Source organism: Narcine bancroftii, chromosome 4 (genome assembly GCF_036971445.1).
Source record: "Narcine bancroftii isolate sNarBan1 chromosome 4, sNarBan1.hap1, whole genome shotgun sequence".
Classification (NCBI taxonomy): domain Eukaryota; kingdom Metazoa; phylum Chordata; class Chondrichthyes; order Torpediniformes; family Narcinidae; genus Narcine; species Narcine bancroftii.
In genome coordinates this window covers 185,174,209-185,199,033 of record NC_091472.1, presented here as the reverse complement: position 1 = coordinate 185,199,033, position 24,825 = coordinate 185,174,209, and the positions used below count along the sequence as shown (strand labels likewise).

Genomic DNA, 24,825 nt, shown 5'->3' with positions numbered 1-24,825 from the left:
GTGAAAAATGAGAAGCCCTTGTTTACAATCTGTTGGATAGCCAAATGTTTCCAGTACAGATCAAAGATTATCAACGTGAAACAGTAACTCTCTTCCTCTGCCGAGATACCTCATTCAATTGAAGTTTAAACACGTTTGGCAAAGTAGTTTCAGCGTAGAGATACAAGGGAAGTAGACCATTCAGCCCAACTGAGCATTTTGTCGACATGAACTAATATCATTTGTCTGCGTTTGGTTTTCTTCTCTTATGCACCTGTCAAAATGTCTTCGAAATGCCATAATAGTACCTGCCAAAAACATTTTTTTTCCATTTGGCCGCTCATTCTACATATCTACCATATTCTGAGAAAATATACCCACCACTTTCTCCTGCTTCCATTTGGGGAAAATAAAAATGGATCCTTCATTAAATGTTCCGGCTCAAATAACAAAGTTGGAAGAACATTCGAAAAGACGGTTTTAAATTTTGCTGAGGTTTCAAAATGAGCATCCAGAAAATTGATAATGAGTGGAATCCCCTACTCATTCACCTTGAAAAATGCATCAACTGCCATATTGGTATAGGTAGCAAAAGAGCTGTCATGAAATGTGTTTTTATTAAAGGGCCAAGCACAAGTTTGGGTAATTTTGCCGTGTGTTTGTCCCTAAATATTATGTTTAATTAAGTCTGGTCTTTTTGGAACTCAAGTGACAACTTGCAAATACAATGATGCAGCTTTTGAAAACCAATGTGCTCTTTAGTTACTTCCTAAATTGTTCAATTATTGATCCAATTTTAGACAATTTAAACTGGTACACATACTAAATGTCTTGAGATACAAGTCATTTTCAAACACAAAGATTTCAGTCACAGTTTCAGAAATCTGGCATAGTTAAAAAAAATGATGTAACAAACTTTTTTAAAAGTGCAACTTTTGGGACTGTATTATATCAGGTATAACTTCTGGATTCAATTAGTTTCATCCATCAAATCTAAGGCAGGATCCCTTAAGGATTGATACAAGTTCCTTTGCTTTTAAAATTGAACATTAATGGCATCCCTCAGGTTTACAAAGATGAAACGTCCCCAAGTAAGTATGTGGATGACATGATCACATTAAGTATCAAAATCTATTTTAGAGATATCAGTCGTTTTATTTTCAAAAATAAGAACACCTCAGATGGTCATTTTGAGAACCATCTGATTCTACATTAAAAACAAAAAGTTGAATTGTTTTCATTCTGAAAACAACCATATGGTCTTTTATATACAAACCCTTGGAATAACTGGTTAAAAAAAATAATGTGCATTAATTCACTTTCATTGCTTCACTGATTAAATTTTTTAATTATTCATCTGTAAATAAATATAAAAGCATTGTTTTTATTTCTATTGAATTAAGTTTCCAAAATTGAGATTTTATAAAACTTTTCATACAATCTTTAATGGTCTTCCCAGGAAATTTCAAAGATTGGATGAACCCTTTAGGTCCCATCAACTGTAAACTTCAGATATACATTTATGGATTCCTGCATCAAAGAATCCTCAGAAAATAAAACAATCCCTCTCTGCTCACAACAGAACCAAGACAACACTCAGGCTTATGACAGTCATGACACACAAGTGCCAAGAAATCCTAATCTCTACCTTTAATATACAATGGCATTGTCATTGACAAATACCCAAGGGTTCACACCAACCAGAATAATGCTGCCAACTTCAATGGTACCCTAAACGTCGCCTCAACCATGTCCTACTCGACAGCAGTGAGGGAGCACCACACCATACAGTTCACAATATGTTCACCCCTACTTCCTCAAGAGCAGTTGAGGATGCTGCCTTTGCCAACCTACAAAGGATTCTTTTTTAAGCTTGAGATTAAGCTTTGACCCTTAGGTTGTGGGAGAGAGGGAACATTTACAGAAATTCTGAATGCTTCTTTTTTTTTACCCCAAGAGGCCACAGTTGACCTTGGTTCCTCACCAGTTCACCATCCTCTAAGGTGGCTCATATTCAATCTCAACTCTACTTTCCTACCCTCATCACCAATCCCTTGATTTCTGGAAGAAATTAAACACCTATTAACTTTCCTCCACATTTACCCTGGACAATGAAGATTTTTCTTCCTGAACACGTTTGAATATATTTTATGGATTTTGGGCTGCTGATCATGAAAATCACCTTAAATTGTTCCTATTGCATGCAGTTTGTTTTATATATAACCTATTTTTTTGTGACTGCCTGTTATATTTTCAAACATACAAAACCAGGAAGTGCAATGTGTCATTGAAAATTAATTTTCTACACTCACACCTGGATGTCTTCCCTGCTGATCTTTGTGCAGTCAATGACGAATGTAATGAAAAGTTTCACTAGGACATTGTGACCACGGAAAAGCAGTATCAGGGCAACTGGAAACCATCAATGCTGGGCGACTATTGTTGGAATCCGACTCAAGAGGCATCAGATACTGAGTACAAATGAAAATCAGCGGCAAAACATTTTTAGGTCTGCTGAACTAATGCAATGTGTCACCATCATTATGCGATTAAACAGGCTAAATTCAATAAAGGTTTATTTAATGTGTCTTCAGTTTCCTCCGTGATACAGCAAACCTGAAAATGTCTTTTGTGTTCAGCTTGAAGTTATCTTTCATGATCCCCATTTTTTTTTTCAGGAAGAAAACCTTTTGAAAAATATCTGTTGTCCAGTGCCATTTGAGGCAAACAATTTCCAAAGAATCATTTAGAGGGATATGGGACTAATGCAGGAAAACCAGATTAGCTTATATTTATAATGGGTTGGCATAAGGTGTTGAAAAATAGATGACTCACAGAACGGCTTTCCAGTATTTATTCACTCCGCTTAGCAACAAGCAGTGTGTCCATTCTTTTCCACAACGACACACAGATATTTCATTTTAACATTTCAATATGTACTCAACTCAGTTTACACAGTATTAGCCAGGAGCTTTTAAGATTTGCCCAGGAAGACATTTCACATTTTAAAATCCATTCAAATATACTTAAAAAACTGTATATATACAAAGTGAAAATAGTGGCACCTGGTGAGCAAGTTAAAAACTGCATAGAGAAACTAACTAGCCAAAATCCTACACTTAACAAGGAGAAGACAAAATAACACAACCATTGCCTTGAGTTTTCCTCCTTTTCTCCAAAGTATGCAAAATAACTGAATTACACTGTGAAATCTCAGCAAAGCTATGTTGATCATATGACCAGCACATGGCAATGGAGCCAAAATACCAGTAAAATAAAAACATCCATAAAACTTATATTAATAGTTAAAATAATACAAAACCAACTGTAAAACATAATAATATTAGCAATAAACAATATAATTTAGATTGATAATTTTAACAATTTATTTTCCATAGAAAACATTAAAGTAACCCAGCAGCTAAGTTCCCCCAAACTTACCCTTAGCAAGTGACAAACAGTGTGAAGAACAGGAAGGGAGGGGCTTAGGAGACACAAAAGAGGTGTGCACCAGAAAATTCACTCCCACCAGAAACATTATTAAAATTCCATTAAAAACAGATGCTTCATTAAGATAAAATCGCAAATACAGAATGTATTTTGGATTAGTATTTTGAGGATTAGAATTTTTGTTACATTGAGAATAAAGCTTATTAAAACCCATTTTAAACTCTATTGCACATAGTCATGTTGTGCAGAAGGGCCTGTTCCACATTGTATAATTGTGTATCTATATAAGCCCTCTAAATGAAGAAAGTTCTCCTCATCTCAGCAACAAATCGCCAAACACTTCAACAATTATTACGTTTCATGGCTCCTGGCCAAGGAAACAGACTCTGCCACAACCTCTCACAAATTTATTGCTTTTGTGAAATTCTCACAACCTGTTCATATTTTATAACACGGAATGTTTTGGCAGCTGCAGGGATTATCTTAAATTCTATTATATATTAAAATATTGCTTTAAAAGCCTTCACATTTCAATTACTGTGATACATCTAAAGTGTTTGTCTGAAAATTACACTCTGTCATTCTGAACAATGAACACATTTTAATGTATCCACAGGACTGATTTACTGCCTCCCTTTGTGGCCGTTTCTATATCGGAGAGACTGGGAGCAGATTGGGAGATCGCTTCGCTGATCCTCTACAGTGACAGAGACCTCCCAGTAGCCAACCATTTCAGTTCTGTGTCACACTCTCATACTCACATGTCTGCCCATGTCTTTATTTACTATCCCACCAAGGCTACCCGCAAATTGGAGAAACAACACTTGATTTTCTGTCTGGACACTCTCCAACCAGATGGCATTAACCTCAACTTTTCTAGTTTCTGTTAACCTATTCTCCTCTTTTCCCTTTCCAGTTCTCCCACCTCCCTTCACCCAGCCATCCCTCCTCCCCTTGATCGCTACTGTCCCCTCCCTCCCTTCTCCACCTATCACCTCCTTCCTTTGCAAGCACATCCACCCCCACACCTGCTGATATTTTTCCATACCTTGATGAAACATCGATTCTCCACAACACACACTAGTACAGCCAGGTGACGTATGCTGAAGACACACTTCCCTGTGTTGTACGTCAGTTTGAGGCATTTTGCAGTTTGGATGAATTTTTGGAGATTCTCGTCATGATCCTGCTGGTCATGGCTGCAGATGGTGACGTTATCGAGGTATGGGAAAGTGGCTCGCAACCTGTGTTCAGCCGCCATCTGATCCATCTCCTTTTGGAAAACAGACACCCATTCATGACTCCAAAAGGTACTCTCAGAAAGTGGTATAGTCGACCATCCACCTCAAAATCAGGGTACTGCCGGTCCTTGGGGCAAATGGTGAGCTGGTGATAAGCAGACTTAAGGTCTATGTGTAGAGGTTAAGACCTTGTGTTTATGATTTATGGTTGTTTTATGACTTTCCCTTTAAGGATTAATTGTTTTTGTAGAGTTGCCATAGTTACTATGATATCATATGTCATAATATCTGAGCGGACCGGGATTTCTCTTCTCATTCTTGGAATAACCATGGAAGAGACATGAGCTCCCGATAAACTTTTCTTTGAATTTATCATTATTATTCAATATTAATAATTTATTATCATTTTAATTCATTTATCTTTGTTTGAAGTTCAGTATCGTTATCATTTACAATCTGCTTTGTTTTACACATCATTATGAAGTGCGAAGCTATAAAAATATTTATTTGCTTTTATCAACAAAAAATTAAAGCTATTTACAGCTGCAATTACGAAGTTTGATTTATTTGGATGAATAAGTTACAATTCAGAATATCGAGGCTTAGTGCAACTTCTCTTGAAAGGTGATATGTTTTAAGATTGAGAAATATTAGAAGCTGGGAAGTGTCACCTACACTATGGTCGAGAATACCCTGTATTGAGCGATCTGATTCACCACATCAGAAATGCAGGGTAGGGTGTATGCTTGAGACCGGGTGAACCTGTTGATGGTCTTCACTACCACGACTTGGGCTCGCCAAGGGCTCTTACTCTGCTCTATCACCTCGGACTTAATAAATGCCCTGTCTCCGACACTATATTGCCGACTTTTAGTGGCGACAGGCTTACAGTCTGGGGTAAGATTAGCAAATAGGTGCAGGGGGGAGATCCAGAGCGTGGAGAGGCCGCATATTGGCTGTGGAGATTGGGTTTGGGTCTGTTGGTCAGTCACGTGGTGAGGGAGGGGCAGGCAGGTCCACAAACTGTTCATTAAAGACAGTGAGAGGAGGGTGGGACCCTTCGTACTCCAGGGTAACACTCTTTAAGTTGCACTAGAAGTCTAACCCCAATAAGACGGGTGTGGAGAGCTGTGGCAGTACTAGGAGCTTGATGTCACAGTATACCGTGCCTCGGATAGTCAGTGTCACAGTGCAACTGCCATGAATTTTGGCTGATTTTGATTGGGAGGCTAGGGAGAAGCTTTGCCTCTTGGACTGCACGCTGAGGGAGTAGTGCTAGTTCGGGTGAATGAAGCTCAACGTGCTCCCACTGTTGAATAGGCAGGCAGTGGGGTAGCCGTTTATCTGGACGTCCATCATGGCTCTGGAAAGTTGGTGTGGTCTGCGTTGATCCAGGGTTACTGATGCCAACATTAGCTTGTTGCCTGAGGAGTTCTGTTGTTTGCCGGTGGTTGGTTAAGATGGCGGCCCCCATGGGGTGCATGCGGCCTGGTCATCATTCGCCAGAAAGAGGGGGAAGGAGGAAGTGACGTCATTGCAGTCAGTAGTTTCACATCCCCGGAGGTAGCAGCAGAAGTGACTGCATTAAAAATGGTGGCCCCCGTTCGCATGCAGTCCTGCTGGGATTGGAGGCTTGCTTAGACTATATAGATTATTGCAAAGTGTCCCTTCTTCCCACATTTGGAACAGACAGTGTGCTTGGCAGGGGAATGTTTCCTTGCACGCTTGCCCTGCTTGCAGAAGCAGCACTTCAGGTGATCGCTAACTGCTGAAGAGTTCAACTCAGGACTGGAGGGGGTTTGTGATCCCATCTCCCATGATGGCAGTGCGCATGTCCCCCACGCGGCGGCCGCATGTTCGCTGGAGAACAGTTCTGCCTTGTGCATGGCCACTTCCAAGGTTTTTTCCAGTTTGGTTGTTTGAGGTAGGCTCAATCTTTTCTGCTCGAGTAGCCTCTGCCTCACGTAATCGGACCGGACACCTGCTACATAGGCGTCTCTGATCTGAAGCTGAGTGTGCTGTTCTGCACTCTCACAGCCTGGCAGTTGCAGTCCCTCACAAGCTCCTCTAGAGTCCTGACAAAGTCATTGAATGTTTCCCCAAGTCACTGCCTGCACGAGTTGTGTAGGTGCTGTGAATAGACTTCATTCACCTGTACCTTGTACTGGTGTTTTAGGGTGTCCATGACTTCTCTGTCTCTCGGGCAGTGCTGGACCATCCGGTAGACTCGGGGCCCGTTGTACAAAAATAGCAGGTGGAGCTTGTCCTCATCATCCCGGATAGCTGCAGCAGAAGCTATGAAGAACTTTTCAAAACAGCGGAGCCTGAGCGCGATCTTGTCGCCTGTCTCAGGTTGATTTCTAGCTGATCCAACTTCATGTACTTGGCATTGCTCCGAGGAAAAATAAAATCTTGCAAATAAAATTGATGCACAATCAATTACACAAAGTCTGAAGTTACTGGAACTGAAGGCTTTTATTAGCAGAGATGGACAGACTTCCTTCTGTTGCTGGCACTCCCTGACCTGGGCTCGAACTGGGGGCGGGATTGTGGCATGACAGCCTTTATGGGGGATAAAGGGGAGGAGTTACAAGCCAACAAGTGAGAGCAGGGTCAACATATAAGGCCATATCATTTACATATTTTACCATAATCACAATGCTCAGGCTCACACTGGGCTCACGTCACAATGGTCCTGGTTGGGGGGGAGTGGGAGGCAGAGAATCATGAGGGTCTTGTTGATAAGCTCTCGGAGAGTTTCAGTAAAATCTGTTGGTTGGTTCAGCTCAGTCACAGCTTCCGTGTGTTTTTTTTTTCACCCCCTGCATAGCACACCGACCAAATATGTAACTGCACTTCAATCCAAGCTCCCCTCAGGAGAAAATTCTGGGCAAATTATCATCTCTGCAGTATTCCAGGATGGACTCTGAAATTCCATCAATGTTCTCCTTTACTCTTTGGAGTGTCAACACTGAATCCCTGGGAATTTTTATCTCTGACAATTCTGTTATCCCCATTCATCGAATAAACCATCTGCCCTCTGCTTTAAAGGAAAAGCAATGGTAGAGAGAGACACACAAAAATATTAACCAGTCTGTTCGAATCACATCATACAATTTCAGATTTAAATGTGGCAGTAACTTTAAAAGGTTGGTGCCATTCATACACGAAGAGAGGAAAATTCTCGCTCACGTACAATGTATCGTTCCACACCATGACAATTTGTGGCGGTCACAACACTGCGTCATTCTCCAACATGACAAGTTGTGGCGGAAACAACACTGTGTCATTCCCCACCGCAACAAGTTGTGGTGGTCACAACACTGCGTCATACCCCACCGTGACAAGTTGTGGTGGTCAGAACACTGCGTCATACCCCACCGTGACAAGTTGTGGTGGTCACAACAAAGCATCATACCCCACCATGACAAGTTGTGGTGGTCACAATAAAGTATCATACCCCACCGTGACAATTTATGTCGGTCACAACACTGCGTCATACCCCACCTTGACAAGTTGTGTCGGTCACAACACTGCGTCATACCCCACCATGACAAGTTGTGTCGGTCACAACACTTCGTCATACCCCACCTTGACAAGTTGTGTCGGTCACAACACTGCGTCATACCCCACCGTGACAAGTTGTGTCGGTTACAACACTGCGTCATACCCCACCTTGACAAGTTGTGTCGGTCACAACACTGCGTCATACCCCACCATGACAAGTTGTGTCGGTCACAACACTTCGTCATACCCCACCGTGACAAGTTGTGTCGGTCACAACACTGCGTCATACCCCACCGTGACAAGTTGTGGCGGTCACAACACTACGTCATACCCCACCGTGACTAGTTGTGTCGGTTACAACACTGCGTCATACCCCACCTTGACAAGTTGTGTCGGTCACAACACTGCGTCTTACCCCACCGTGACAAGTTGCGGCGGTCACAACAAAGCGTCATACCCCACCGTGACAAGTTGTGGCAGTCACAACACTGCATCATACCCCACCGTGACAAGTTGTGGCAGTCACAACACTGCATCATACCCCACCGTGACATGTTGTGGCGGTCACAACACTGCGTCATACCCCAACGTGACAAGTTGTGATGGTTGACCATAACTAAAATGGGTGGATCTTATGTATGAACATTCTGAATCCTGTTTGTGACAAGGAATTGCTCTTTCAGGTTGTATTTGTACAGACTTTTACCTCCAATGTCTAATACAGTTTTCTCCCTTTCTCATTCAAGCAAAACAACGAGAAGAGCAAAATAGGCTCAGCTTCTGTTAAGTATGCATGAACTGATCATCCCATCTTACTTCTGGCATATGAAAGTGTACAACTGGATAAAAAAAAAAATTCCACTCTACATTTGAACTTTGAAGTCAACTAATCTATGCTTCTTAATCCATATGTATCTGAATGTAACAAAAATTCTAATCCTCAAAATACTAATCCGAAAAAACATTCCCAAAAAACACAGGCTGACCTACATAACTATTGAACATGTTTCCATGAGCCGTCGGGGGAGGAGTCTATTACTTTATGGCCAAAGGGCTAAATCAGGCTGATTGACAGCTGATGCTCTGCAGGAATCATACCTTAGGTCAGCCACTCATGGCTTCACACAGCTTACAGTCCCAAGTGAACTTGAATTGAAGATTAGATGTCAGGACATCCTGGCTCTGGACTCTCTGCATTAGGCAGAACAAGAACAGTCAAGTAGGAGAAAAGGTGACTGTGATAAGGGTGTACCTCTGCACATTTTTAGATACTGCTACTCATGTCGCTGACAAGGAACTGCAGAAACCATGTGCCTTAGGAGAGAGCCGAGTCAACTCCTGCAGGAATAGCCTGCGGAATTTATAAAAGTGAAAATGAAAGAGTGTTTTTTTCTAGCCCCAGCATATCACAAAACCAATAATGTTGTCAGTGAGACAATGCGACAGTACTGTTGCATTATACAACAATATGATATGATAATGCTGACTGAGCAATAAAAATTGGCCAAGACATATCAAGTGATTTCGTGTTTGCAAATGTGTTAAGTTACTAACATTGTATTCTGAAGAACCAATGACCTCGTCACTTTTACTGTTGTTATTCTTTCGAGTCCAGGAGATCGTTAATTGGAATGATATGAAAATGCAGATCCTTAAATCACAATACCTGGGCTTTATTAAATGCCTATTATAACACTGCCAACCGACCAAAAGCACCAAAATTGTGCAAGTTCCATGCTGACAACACCTTCGGGCAAGTATCTACACCCACCTTGTTTCTCATCCAAATATCAGTGAGCAGATAAAAGGGGCAATAAACTATGCTACAACCAGGTTTCGGTTATTAGGATTTTCAAGCAATTCTTTGGATTCCTATAACAATTGTGATCATCTTACAATGTGCAGACTACATAATAACTCCTCTGTGCTCGAGGTTTCATAACGTCAGCCCTCAGAGAAGCCTCAGTGTAGCTCAGGTGATCTGCCCATCGGCTGAGTAAGAGATGAAAATAGGTCAAGAAAACACCTTCAGCAACACAGCAAGGAATGCATTGTGTTGGTGATAATTTCCTGAAGCTATTTCTGAGCAGAGTACATGCTAATGGCCACCACAGACACACCAAAACTCCATAGGAACCAGGGAGTTCTCTGTCACCATCTCATCACACTTTTTACAAGATCTTCTTTTACGTTATAAGTAATGACAATGAAATATTCAGCAAAATATTTGAATCAATTGCATTTATTTACTTATAGCGCTACTTTGATACAATTCCATTGACCACAAACTAAGTATACTTGTAATTATGGGCAGGCAGCCAGGATTCTGGTTGTTAGAGACTTGGGTCCAAAGGGCCCCAGGAATGGATCATCTTGGCCAAACAAAGTAAAATCCTCATTATCCGGAATTCAAGCAAGCGGCAGCCTCAAGCAACCAGCATAAAAATTGCAGAAAATAAATAGGTTAAAAAAAATACGGAAGTATTAAATTGGCATCCCTAGTAGTCAGTTCGCCAATCCGCGCAACACGCAATTTCAAGTATCCGGCAAATTCACTTATCCGGCATCTACCAATCCCCGTAGGTGCTGGATACCAAGAGTTTTACTGTTCACTGCATTTTCTTGCAGTGACCATGACCTACGTTTGCTAGAATGTATTCCTGCAGTGGGCCTGACCATTATCCCTTAAAATATATTCCTCCAAGCAATGTAAAAGGTTGACTAGCTCTAATAAGTCTTTTGTTTGATGTTGTTGCTTCTCCCATACCTCCTTAATGCAACTTCATCAGATCAATTGTCAACTGATCTCAATACAAATTTGACAATTGGGATTATTGCTTTGTCCTCTTCAATGCTCATTTCACTGCACCTCTTAATCCATGTGCTGAAAAAGGAAACACCATAAAATAACTAACTTTCTTTGTGCAATCAAGTAAGCCTCACTAAGATAACAACTATTTTGGGGCTTAAAAGATTATTGCTGCAAATGTGTCAAGTCATGATCAACTGTGTTACATTTTATTTTCTCTCCTGTGAAAGAACAGCCGGTTTGCTTGAAAATGGCCAATTACACAACTAGTATTCAGTGAGGATATTTTTAAGCTCACTTTGATTTCATCTGCTGCAGATTGTGAATGGAATAATTTATCATCATTCTGAAGAGCCACAATTCCTCTTCTACAGAGCAGGTCAATTCCAGAAGCAAGCAAAACTGATGAAAATTTCAGTGTGTTCAAATGACCTGCACAATTTTTCTTTCCTCATCTAACTTTTCCCATCTCCCTGCTCATTCTCACAAGAACTAATTGTGCCCCGAGTGACAGCAGTTGCCTGGTACCTGGTTCGAGTATATACTTCATGTACCTGGCCTGTGTGATTAAGTCAAACATTATTTGACTGCACAGACTGAAGTGCTTTTGTTTTGCTCATCCATTACCAAAATGCACCCATTTTCTTCCAAGCTGACGAACATGATCAATAATCCAAATGTAAGCTAGAATTTGCCCCAACTGTGGTAAGTTTTTAAATTTAAATTCAGATGTACAACACAAGTAAGGCCATTTCGGCCCACGAGTCCAAGCTGCCCAATTACACCCAATTGATTTACAACCCCTGGTATATTTCATACAGTAGGAGGAAACTGGAGCTCGCAGGGAAAATCTATGTCGACACGGGAGAACATACAAACTCCTTACAGACAGCGTGGGATTCGAATCCCAGTCCCAATTGCTGGCACTGTAACTGTGCTGCACTAACTATTACACTAACCGTGTCACCAATATTATGAAATATAGCATCATATGTGCCCCATCTACTACCCATCTGAATCTGGTGATGTTGATCGATCTTTCAGTGCTGCTTTCTGCAATAGTTTTTCTTCTGATGGAGGGAAGGAAGAGAAGGCAGGCAGGACTTATCCACTTGACTTTAGTACTGTATTTAGTACTGCCAGAGGCCAATATATTGAATTAAAATTTGCAACACAAATTCTTAAATCAAGTAAGTAAAATGCCCATTATCCAGAATTCAAGCAAATAACAACCTCAGACAACTGGCAAAAAAACTGAGGAAAATAAATACATTAAAAAAAAATAAAATAAATACAAAAGCAAAGAAAAGTTTAAAATTGTAACAAAGTTAACGTTTTCTGAAGTAACACAAACATTTGGTGAAGATGAGAGCAAACATTGAGCTAGCCGTGTGCCTTGGTTATTTAAACAGCAACTGTTTGAATAAAGTTGCGTTTGAATAAAATGGCTGTAAGAGTTGTAGTAAGAGTCTTGCTTCTTGTTTAGTACGTCTTTATCTTTATTAGTATTTTATTAAGTATATCAGTAAGGCTTTATCTGTAAACTTGGGGGGGAGGGGGTGAATTATCTATAATATTATTGTTCATCTTTTGGGGGACTTTGTGGAGATGTAGCAACCGTTAAATGTTTTCAAAGAATGTGACTGAAAAGAAGGTAAATTCTTTGAGGTTTATATATTCATGCAAGTGAAGTTTGTTCACAGTAAGTGCAGTATAGTATTATGTCTTTTAAACTGCATTATAAGAGTGAGCCTTAAGTAACCAGAAAAATTGCTTATCTGGCATCTAACAATCCTCATAGGTGCCGGATACAGGGTTTTTTTTTAACTTTAAACACTGTGTGCCCTTCTCATGTTCATTTGAACATTCCTTGATCATTATTAGAGATTCTAAAACTTACGTACAATTTCAAATCCATTATCTGTCTTGTTGCCACCAATAATTCAACATGGGGGGCGGGGGAATTAAAGAACATATACAATTAATGTAAAGTTTTATTGCCTCGACATTTAACTTAAGACAGAATAGTGCCATTTCTTCACCACAGTAAATATAAAAAGCTCACAGCTAAAAAAATGAATTCTCATGATTTCAAACTTCATATTATCTTGATATCAGAACAAAGCCATCCATTGAATTTCACTGAGAGACAGAAAGAGGTCTGAAAACTGACAGCCTTTAGTCATTTACCATGAATCACTGTCAGAAGGTACATTAATGACTGTGCATGCAGTATCAATCTTGGCAGTCAAGTCACTCCATGCCATTTAATCTGTTATATTTGAGCCTCAGTTGGCAGAACAGATGCAGAAAAATAGAAATGGCCAAATAAGCAAATAAAACAGATTCCTGCAATGAATTTGTTCATCAAAATATTACGGATAATCGAAGATGGAAGTTTCTTTGTGAGTAGTAATTTAAATGCACAAAGCGGAAATAAAATTATTAATTGTTACTAACTCAGCATGAAGATAGGTTTTCTAGAAGAAGCATGTTTTATTCAGTCGGAAGACATTCGTTTTTGCTCGCTGGCAATAAATATCTGTCAGGCTGTTCTGATCAGTAATATAAAATGCACAGCAGTGAAGACAATTAGTGGTCAATGTCTTGCACACAAAGACAAATTTCTCACCCTGCGTAAAAACAGACATTGCTAAGATCATTCCGCAGGGTCAGAGCACACTTTCGGGAAAAGAAACATTAACATTTCAGAATGCATTTGTCACTGATTCACTCTGTTTGCCTTCTCACAGATCTCGCATGAACTGTTCAGCTTTTCCAACAATTTCTGCATTTCTCTTACATGCCTTTTATCATCTAACAGTCGAAGAAGGATCAGGTCCAAGATTAACATGTAATGTTATTGACAAAAGATGAAAAGTCTCCCTCAAATAAGGTTTGTTATGGGCCCAGAGGACCCCAAAACCCAGCAGCAATAGATATTCACCAAGACAAATGGTTACTTAAACAAAAATTCCTTTCAATTATCTTTAAACATGAAAAGATGATCAAACTAACTCATCATTATTAACAACTTAACCTAAATTAACCCCCTTCTAATTCTAAGTGAACATGTAGGTAATGTGTGTGCAAGTTCAGATTCACAGTTCAATCTCACTTCTCACTCCTCCAAGTTCACCAGTATCAGGCAATTCTTATACTCTGCACAGAAATGAACATTTATGAATTTCACCAGGCTTTGGTGCTTGACAGGTAACTGGTTAGCACTCAGGAAGGTTCCTGTTGCTTTTCAGAGAGATTTATTGCTCATTGGACACCTACACAAACTTATTCTTCCCGATCAGCCACGTCAGTGTCTTGCCGAAGAAACGTGCCCCATCAGGGTTTTCCAGATGATAACCTCTTTCTTTCAGGTCACCACAGAGTTCCTTTTTGTTTCCCTTATTTCAAGTGAAACATTATGCAGCCATCCATTTCAACTTGTATGGACCGCAAAAGCTTTGACCAAGCTGAACCCATCTTCAAAATGGGGATTTTCACAAGTTTGCCAGCTTGTCCTGTTCCAGTCCCAGCTGCTGCTGCTGAACTGTAGAACTGAATTTTTTTCTCTCTCTCCCTCTTTCTCTTAGAGAAAAGCCTTTTTGACTCTCTCTGCTTGCAAAACCACGTGACCCTCTTAGAACAGCAAACTGCACACAGACTGCGGCACTGGACCTAATCTTCTGAGTTCATTCATCTGTTGATTTCCAAAATTATAATCCACTACTCCACAGCATGTCCAACTAACACTTACTTGCGAAGCCTCTATAGGCATTCTTGAAAATTTTTGCAAATGCACTCGGAGCCTGAACTGTCTGGCTTGAGCAGAGCTCTGGCATATTAAAAGAGATCTGTTTTGAAGTGTTTCTTTTTGTTTGTGACCTACACTAAAAAAAAAACTTGCCCCAATTTATCTCCTTTAACACATATCTATATGCAATATAAAATATAATATAATCTGTCACAGGTTCAAGAGCTCGACAAGACCAGAACATATGTATCAAGGTTACTTCCCCGCTGTTACATCTGTCACATCAGGGATTTAGATCAGGAAATACATGGGATAATTTGTCTTTAGACATGTAAGTCTGATGTACAACCTTGAACTGAATAAGAGAATGTCGAGCACATCGAAAAGAAGTGATAACTAATTTAAGAATCAAATCCCAATTTTTGTCAGAGATATAAAACTGTAGATCATGTTCCCATGCTCTTTTAAACATATCGAGGGAAACCAGACACAATTTTGAAAGCATATCATATATAAAGGTTATTAAACCTTTCTGGGAGGGTTGTAATTTGAAAATTGTATCCCTCATGTTAGATTCAGAAGTCATGGGAAAAATTGGTAATTGAACCTGTAAAAAATTTCTCATCTGCTATCATCTAAAAAAAAATATGAATTTGGTAAATTAAACTTCACTGATAACTGTTCAAAAGACATGAGACAACTGTCAGCAAACAAGTCTTGAAACAAGTCATCATACCAATTGACAAACATCGACTCATATAAAGAAATATATAATTAGATGATATAAACCTTGATAAGGAAAAACCTTTTAAATCAAAACATTTCCTGATTGAAAGTAGATATATTTATGTATTCATGTATTCATGTATTTTATTATGGGGCTGTGTATCATTCTGTTAACTTTAGCTGAAGAAAAAGGAAGTGCTACTCCTAAAAAGGTTAAAACGGAAAACTTCTCAATTCCAAAGAGACCCAAACTGGGCCGTCCAATCTATTAAAATATTGAATCCAAAACAAGATAAAATGTATATTGATTGCCCAGTAATAGTATCGAAAATCTGGTAATGCCATGTTTCCATTCCTTCTAGATCTCTGCAAATGAAGCTTATTCAGCCGAGGTCATTCTTTTGCCAAATCTAGGAAGATATTATAGAGTTAAGGGAATCACAAAATGACTTGGGGATGAAGACTGGAATTGCATATAAAATATATAAATGTTTGGGTAAAATAATCAATTTAATAGAGTTAATATGACCAACTAATGAAATAGAGAAATCTGACCCTTAGTTCAATGTCTGCTTAAATTGTTTTAATAAACTATGAAAATTTTTCTGAAATAAATGTTTGTGGTTTTTTGGTGACTAGGTAAGTAAACTGATTCTTAACAACCTTTAAAGTGATATTGGCATAGATAGGTACCATAGTATTCAGGGGGAAAAAGTACTTTCTTATGTTATAGGTTATACCCTGAAAAGTGGTTATGTCATGTCATATCCTGCCTTAATTTAGAAAAGATCAGATGTTCCGCGTTGTGTGCTAACATTAATTTTCATAAAATTTGGAATCCTTTTGTGGACTAACTTTTAAACAGATTATTAAATCTGTTTGTCTTGATCATTGAATGTAGATAGTTTTTCCTTCATTTAGTAATGTTTTATTGATTCAGCAGAACTACCTTTAATTTTAGGTCAAAACATCCCAGGTAGGGGATGAGTTCTTTTCCGACTTTTGTTTCATTGTATGGGGAAGGTGTTTATCGCTATTGTTTTACTTTTGGAAATGTACTTATATTCTTCATATTCGGTAACCTTGTGTTCTCTATACAATGTGTGCTTGTTCTATAAAACTCAATAAAAAGATTGAAAGAGAGAATGCTTGTTTACACAGCCAGAATATTCGCTGCTTTTTCACTCTGCGCTTGCTGTGTAAAAAGTGCCGATATGGAATTGGGGTGGTGGGGGTCATTCCAGTCTCTTTCTTTTTCTGGAAGTAGAGGTAGAAACAGCACCATAACACCATCTGTATAAAACAGCAATCCAGCTTTCTATGACAAAATTGGGTAAGGATCTGTATGTGTACCATATATTTTTTAGTGAATTTACGGACACTTGGCACGGAGGAGAACTGAAAGTTCGCTATTAAGGTTTGGATTTTTAACCCAGCGTGGGGGTGCGCTGAGACTTCGCTGTTCAGGTTTGGATTATATTCTTGGTGCGTTAGACGGCCCCAGCTTTGGGGTGACATTTTTAACATTCAAGAACCATCTTAAATGCCAGCTTATATGCTATGCTTGTAATTATTTAGGTGTAATTTTTAAAAATATTTAGCAGCATTTTTAACTTTTACTTTCACACTCTTGAATGTCAGCACATTTAATAACTTTAATAATCAGCGTAAACTTTCACACCTGACAAAGCTCTGCCACAGCTATTCTACCAGGAGCATTCTGGAGGGGTGCAAAGGATCTAAAATTGAGGGCACTAGGGTGCTAGGACTACATGCAGCAAAGACTGTTCAGTAGGATGTAATCCATTGATAAGAGGCTTTAGATCAGTGGTTCTCAACCTTTTTCTTTCCACTCACATACCACCTTAAGTAATCCCTATGTCATAGGTGCTCTGTGATTACTAAGGGGTTACTTAAGGTGGTATGTAGGTGGAAAGAAAAAGTTGGAAAATCACTGTTTTAATTGTACCTAATTGACTCGTTATGTGCAGGGTTTCATAACTCCAAAGGAATTGGGCCAATGACAATTTTTCTCAAGGAAAATATTTCAGAAGCATTTGGGTCTAGAGCAGTGATTCTCAACCTTCCCTTACCATACACAGACCACCTTAAGCAATCCCTTACTAATCACAGAGCACCGATGGCATAGGGATTACTTGAAGTGGTAGTTGAGTAGTAAGAAAAAGGTTGAAAACCACTGTTAAAGATCAATATTTGCAGTAGATTTTCCAACACTTTTATAAATTGTGCACGTATTAAATTATATGTGTATTTTCCCACTCTCTTTTATGCATCATGCGAATGTGTGTTTTTTTCCCGCTATGATTTTCCCATGCTCTTCTATTAATTGTTGTGTATTAATAAAAGTGATATTTGATTGCAAATTCTTGTGCCCAGATTCATCTGTCTTGAATCCGATACTTACTCAACACAACAATGATCAGTGCGGGGACTGACAGCAGGCCACTGGGAGAGTCTCCTGACAGCCTGCCACCAGTCCACAATGATAGATAGCAGTGATGCCAGTGAGCCACGCAGCAATGATAATCACTGCCGGCATTACTCACCATTATCATCCTAATTTCAACTTTGCATATAAAACTGGGGAATATTTTTGAGCCATTGTTTGGGAAAAAAGTAAGTGGGTCTAACATGCTGTCAAATATGAGTATGTTATACCTGACATGGATGGTGACACTTGTATTACAAGTCTCGCCCCTTTTGCTCCTGAGATCCTGGCTTGCTGTGTAAAAAGACACACTGACCTGGCATTATGACGGCTTTGTTCAGTTCTGTGTAAATGACCAAAGCCAGCTTAATGCCGGGGCTTCCTTACGGCAATATCATGGGATTTCTGTGTAAAACACGTATTAGATTCCCAGCATTTGCAGCTTTTGTGACTTTCTCCCCATTGAAAGAAAACCTAGGCACAACATCAGGAGATTGTCTATAGGCAATACCATTGTGATTGATTGTATTTCTTCCCTTTAAGTCATTTGTGAAAATAACAAGAAATTTAGCTTCCTGAGACCTGCTAATATCAGCATTCATAAAAAATGGTGATGGACACCAGAGAAAAACTGACAATTAGAGCTCTTTCACTGGAAAGAATCAATAGTTTCCAAATGAAAAATCATTCAGATTCTCATGCCAATTTGGAATGTTCTTTTAAAATTCCTAGTGTCTATAGCTCAGGGTGAACAACGTTTTTGACTTTGTTCAGAATAGAGCAAAAAAAAAGCAACTTATCTTCAATATTGCAAAATATCACTGATGCCACTGGCTACAAACTGGTGGAGATGACATAGTTTACTCATGCAGTTAAGATCTAGATTTTGAAATTGTTGTTCAGGCACATGTCTAATGGGAATCAAGTTGTCTCTGGCAGTGATGGAGAACTGATCAATCAGGTTTATTTTATTTGTTTCCATGATGCCTCGTTCAAAACGACACAGGGAGAAGGAATCACCACTGCTGCCCACCCTGTCTGGTGGGATTTAGGACATGTAAGAAAGGCCTAAACAAGAAGTGTCAGCAAATCAAATAGCACAGGCAAACCAAATTAGGTCATTTATAGTTTTTTTTATATAACTCAATGATTTCAATATTACAAAAAATATTGCATATATTGCATTTTTAGCACAGGTTCCTCACCTAAGTGTGATCAGACAGTTGCATAAAAAGCCATTGGCCTGGATAGTTTAGGTGGAAGGTGGAAGAAAGTTGTGCTGTTTACCCTCATTACTCCTTGAAAATAACAGCTTCTGCAGTATTTCAACTTTGACATAATGTTGAAATATTAGAAAAAAAAAACCTTGAAAATTCCCATTTCTATATGATCCTGCTATCAATTTCCCCATTAGACACATAAGTTGTCCCCACTGCAATAAAAGATGTATGTATGGCACCTCCTGTGGTCTTGGGGTGGGGATGGGGTGGGGAAGTTAAGGGGGAGGAGGTTGGTGGGGAGGGATGAGTACACGAGGGAGTCCCGGCTACAGGAGGTGTAACACTTACACCCACACCTCCTTCCTCACCATGGTCCAGGGCCCCAAACAAGACTTGCAAGTGAAGCAAGACTTCACTTGTGTATCCGCAGGACTAGTTGACTGCATCCAGTGCTCCCTTTTCTCTACATCAGAGAGACTGGGCGCACTTTGGGAGATCGCTTTGCTGACCACCTTCGCTCAGTCTGCACCAGTTACAGTGACCTCCCAGTGGCCAACCATTTCAGTTCTGTGTTACCCTCCCACACTCCAATGACTATCCATGGCCTTATGTACTATCCCACCAAGACCACATGCAAATTGGAGAAAGAACACCTGATTTTCTGTCTCAACACTCTCCAGCCAGATGGCATTAACATCAACTTTTGGGGGCGTGGCAAGATGGCGTAAGGAATAGACGTGCCTTCCAGTCCTCTCCCGACTCTCTGGTGTTGTTTTGTCTTTAAATGCCCGTTAAAATCTTTTCAAGGTTAGCTGTTAAACTAGTTTCCAATGGTACAATTGTTGAAAAAAAGCAAGAAAAAACGGCAACAGATTGTTAAGAAATTACATTTTCCGAAGATATCAGAGCCTACCTGTTTACAAGAAGCCAGGACTCAGAGTGGAATGGATCCAGGAGGAGAAGCACAGAAATCAGCAGAGGAGCTCCGTTCTCTGCCGGTAGGGCTCTTTAAAAATGGCACCCGGCAGCCCTTAGAACAAAGGGCTAGCCAGGTGCGTGTATTTCAGTCAATGACCGCTATGAGCGCTGTCACAGTGCCTTTGACAGCTGAAACAGCTGGGAAGCCGCCAGATGAAGGCTTGCAGTTAAAGGGACGTCCACTGACTGATGTAGCGGTGGCGCTGAGAAGTGCACCACCTGAAATGAAGATTCCTATAGACCTCGATGCGTCGGAGATGCTTGACAGAATATGGCTTGGAGATAACCCTCGCCATCAACCTCCAAATATTACTGGGGAGGTTATGCCAGGGGTTTCTACACGAAGTCACACTGCAAGAAAAGCAGTTAAATTAAGGGAGGGAATATAAGAGCTTTTGGCTATTCAGAAACAACTGGACCCTACTGTGTCTGAATCTACTTCAGTGGATAAGTTTCTTAAGAGTCTTGAATCTAAGTTAACTGCTATATTGAAAGAATTTGTTAAAGCTTTAGATCAACTCGATACTAAACTTAATACCTTGGTGGATATTAATACTCAACAGATGGCTGATTATGGAGCTTTTAAGCTTAAAACGAGTGAAAGACTTGATTTTTGTGACCAAGGTTTAGTTGAGGTACAAGATCAATTACAAGGTGTCAATAAAACAATTGAAACTTTACAAATTCAGAATAAAAAATAATGAAAAAGGTTGATTATTTGGAGAATCAATCCAGACGGAATAACATAAAAATTGTTGGTTTACCAGAAGATATGGAAGGATCAGATCCAAGAAAATTCTTTACTGAGTGGATTCCACAAGTATTAGGACAAGATAAGTTCCCAGAAGGCTTAATACTGGAACGTGCACATAGAGCTTTGAGAAGAAAGCCTTCTTTTGGACAAAAGCCATGACCTGTTTTGGTTCGTTGTTTAAATTATTATGATAGAGAGACAATTTTGTGTATGGCCATAAGAAATGCACAACAAAGAAGATCTCCTTTGATGGTTCAGAATAATCGTGTTTTTTTTAATCCGGATTTGAGTCAAGAAGTTATGTCTTTAATTCAATTTAATTCTGTGAAAGAAGTGTTGTGGAAAAAAAGGTTATAAAGCAACATTTAGATATCCTGCGGTACTGAAGATTTTTCAAGATGGTTACCAATCAAAATTTTTTGATGATCCTAAGGAAGCTATGGATTTTGCTCAATCATTACCAATTATACAATTTCAGGAAAGACGTAGTCCTCCACGGTCTCCAAAGGGAGTGGAGATACAAGATGGGAATCGAATTCCAAGGAGAAATGGAAATAATGGTGGTCGAAGTGATAAAGTTGATTAAAAAATACTAAAAAGAATTTTTTTTTCTCTTTTTGAGAAAATTTTAAATAATGATGATAGTTTATGTGAAACGTGAGTTGGGAGAGGGAGCTGGGTGGGCACTATTTTCCAGAAGTCATCAGCTACGTGTGAGTTATCTCACACCCGATATTATGTGGGAGTTACCACAATGAGCGGTTGACCCAGGAGGAGGTAGCAGTTGCCTCTTGCCTGTTTTTTTTTCTTATTAATTTTTGGATTGAGGAGTGAAGGTTTCTTTTATTATTTTTAAAATTTTTTTATATATATATTTTTGTAGTTTTAGGAGGGGATAAGGGAGGGAGTTTTTTTTCCTTTTTTTTTCCTTCTCTTTTTTTTGTGTGTTCTTTTAAGTAATGTTTAAATTTAAATTTGTTTTTTTTAATACTTACAGTTTTAATAATTTTATTAAGTATAAGAAAGTATTTGCTTGTTTAAAAAATTAAAAGTTGATGTGTTTTTTTTGTAAAGTTTATTTAGTAGATAAGGAATATTTGACATTTAAATTTGAATGGGATGGATAAGCTTTTTATTTTTTATTTAACTTCAAGGTGAAAGGAGTGGTAATTCTGGTGTAAATTATTTTATTATCTTAGTTACAGAACGAAGGGAATAATGTTGAAAGTTATAAATTGAATTGTACAATTCTTAATAAGGCTTGAATTTTGTTTGTTGTTTATGCTCCATTTGTTGAAGATATAGTTTTTGTTGTAGATGTGTTTTTATTATTTGGATATGTAAATTTTAAAGTAATGATTGGGGATATTTAAATGTGGTATTGGGGCTTTTATTGGATAAGTATTCAAGAGCAAAAGGGAAAAATGGTGGAAGAGTACTAAAATTGAATTGTACAATGCTTAATGAGGTTTGAATTTTGTTTTAAGATGGTGGTTTATGTGACTAATATGATGATAGATGTGAAGTTAGTTGATATTTGGTGAAGGTTTATTTTTAGAGAGAAAGATTTTTTTAATCTTTTTTTCTCATGCTACAATTCTTTTTTAAGAATTGATTATTGTTTAATGTTTTTGTTTTTTTTCGTAAGTGGGTTTTTTTTCTTACATATATTACTAATGTTATTAATCCTTCACTCTTTATTATGGGGGGGAGAAGGAGGGTGGGTTGGATTAATTTGAGTTGGTTTATTAATGTTGTGTAATAATTATTGGGGGGGTATAGTTTGTTTAGATTACTGATGTTGTATTGTAATTTCATTATTTCATTTAAAAAATTTTTTTAATGTAATCTTATATCTTATTCATGTTATAAAATCTTAAATAAAGTTTAAAAAAAACCATCAACTTTTCCAGTTTCTGCTAACCTGCTCTCCTCTTCCCCCTCCCCCTCCCCTTCCGCTTTCCAGTTCTCCTTCCTTCCTTCCTGCTCTATTCACCTCGCCATCCCTCCCCGTCCCTTCACTCCCTTCTCCACCTATCACCTCCTGCACTTGTGACCACACCCTCCTCTACTTCTTTGTTCAGATGTCAGCTGACATTTTTCCGTACCATGATGAAGGGCTCTAGCCTGAAACGTCGATTATGCATTTTTACCTTTGCTATATCAAGGACACTGTTTGACCTGCTGAGTTTCTCCAGCATTGAGTTTTTACTTCAACCATGGTGTCTACAAATTTTTGTGTTTTATTTTGTAATTGAGGGATAATTAGCGGTCTGGATTACCCAGTTCAGAATAGCACCATGTCATCTTTTACATTCCCCTAAAAATTCAAAAAGAGCATTTGAGCCCTTCAGAATTGGTGATTGAAGCTCCAGAGAGTGAATTGCACTCACTACCTTCTACACAACAGCATGATGAATTGAGCCATGCTAACAGCAATCACATCATGCCATTGAATATTTGAAGCAGGGACATGGGGTAAGAGAGGAACAAACTGTCCCACCACAAATGCACTCCCTTGAGTTCTGAAACAAAGGAATTCTGTTGAGAAAAGAAGAGGCTGTTGATGTGTCAAGTGTAAATCCTTCTTCTATGCCCCAGAGGAGCAGCGTGCAAATATATCAACCCATACAGGAATGATTTAAAGTAGAAGATAATATTTAGAAAATAGCACATTACAGCACAGTACAGGACATCGGCCCTCGATGTTGTGCGAACCTATATATTCCTACCAAAAAACATGAAACCCCTCCTACCTTGTAACCTTCTATTTTTCTTCCAGCCTCGTGCCTGACTAAGAGTCCCTTAAAAGCCCCTTAATGTTTCAACCTCCACCACCACCCTTGGCAAGGCATTCCATGCACCCACAACTCTGTGTAAAAAATGTACTCTTGATGCCTCCCCTAAACCTTCCTCCCTTCTTTTTGCACAGATGTCCTCTGGTGTTTGCTATTCCTGCACTGGGAAAAAAAAAAGGCGCTGGTCATCCACCTCTCACACCTCTCATCTCTGCCTCTCAGAATTTTGTAGACCTCTATTAAATCAGCTCTCAACCTTCTTCACTACATAGAGATAGGTCTAAGCTCTACTAACCTTGCTTCATCAGACTTATTTTCTAATCCAACCAACATCTTAGTACATCTCCTCTACAACCTCTCCATTTCTTCCTATAATGAGCTGACCAGAATTGAATACAATATTCCAAGTGTGGTCTCACCAGAGATTTGTAGAGTTGCAACATGACCTCTCGACTCCTGAACTCAAACCCCTGACTTATGAAGCCCAGCATCCCATAGGCCTTCTTAATTATCCTATCAACCTGCATAGCAACCTTGAGAGATTTAAGGATTTGGACCCAAAAACTCTGTTTTCCACTCTGTTAAGCATCCAACATTAATCCTGTACTCAGCCTTCAGGTTTGGCCTTCCAAAATGCATCACCTCACACTTATCCAGATGAAACTTCACCTGCCACTTTTCCACCCAATTCTGTATCCCATCTATATCCTTTTATAACCATCCACAACTTCTCAAACCTTTGTATCATCTGCAAACTTACTGACCCATCCTTCATCTAGGTCATTTATAAAAATCACAAAGAGCAGGGGTTCCAGAACAGATCCCGGCAGAACTCCACTAGTCCCTGACCTCCAGGCAGGATACTTTCTGTCCACAACTACTCTCTGCTTTCTACAGGCAAGCCAATTCTGAATCCACACAGTCAAAGTTTCATGGATCCAATGCCTCATGATTTTCTGAACAAGTCTCTCATGGGGGAGCTTGACAAATGTCTTACTAAAATCCATATACACCACACCTTCCAATCTACCTTCATCAATTTCTTTTGTAAGCTCTTCAAAGGACTCAAATATGTTCGTGAGGCAAGACATTCCCCTCACAAAGCCATGCTGACTATCCCGGAGGTAGTCTGCAATTCTCTAAATGCCCATAAATCCTATCCT

The 24,825-nt window shown here is 39.2% G+C and overlaps 1 protein-coding gene across 3 annotated transcripts in view; it reads right to left on the bottom strand.

Annotated features, from left to right (window-relative positions):
• Positions 1 to 24,825, bottom strand: part of LOC138761309 (transmembrane protein 132C) — a 988,143-nt gene that overhangs the window by 533,865 nt on the left and 429,453 nt on the right. The window contains exons 1-2 of one of the 3 annotated variants that reach the window (XM_069933210.1): positions 7,867 to 8,036; positions 4,478 to 7,713 (exon numbers count right to left, since the gene is read on the bottom strand). The exons of 1 other annotated variant lie outside the window; for it this stretch is intronic. The gene's annotated coding sequence lies outside the window, so the exon portion shown is untranslated. Of the gene's footprint in view, positions 1 to 4,477; positions 7,714 to 7,866; positions 8,037 to 24,825 lie in introns of those variants that run through there. One more of the 3 variants, XM_069933209.1, reaches the window with a different exon arrangement.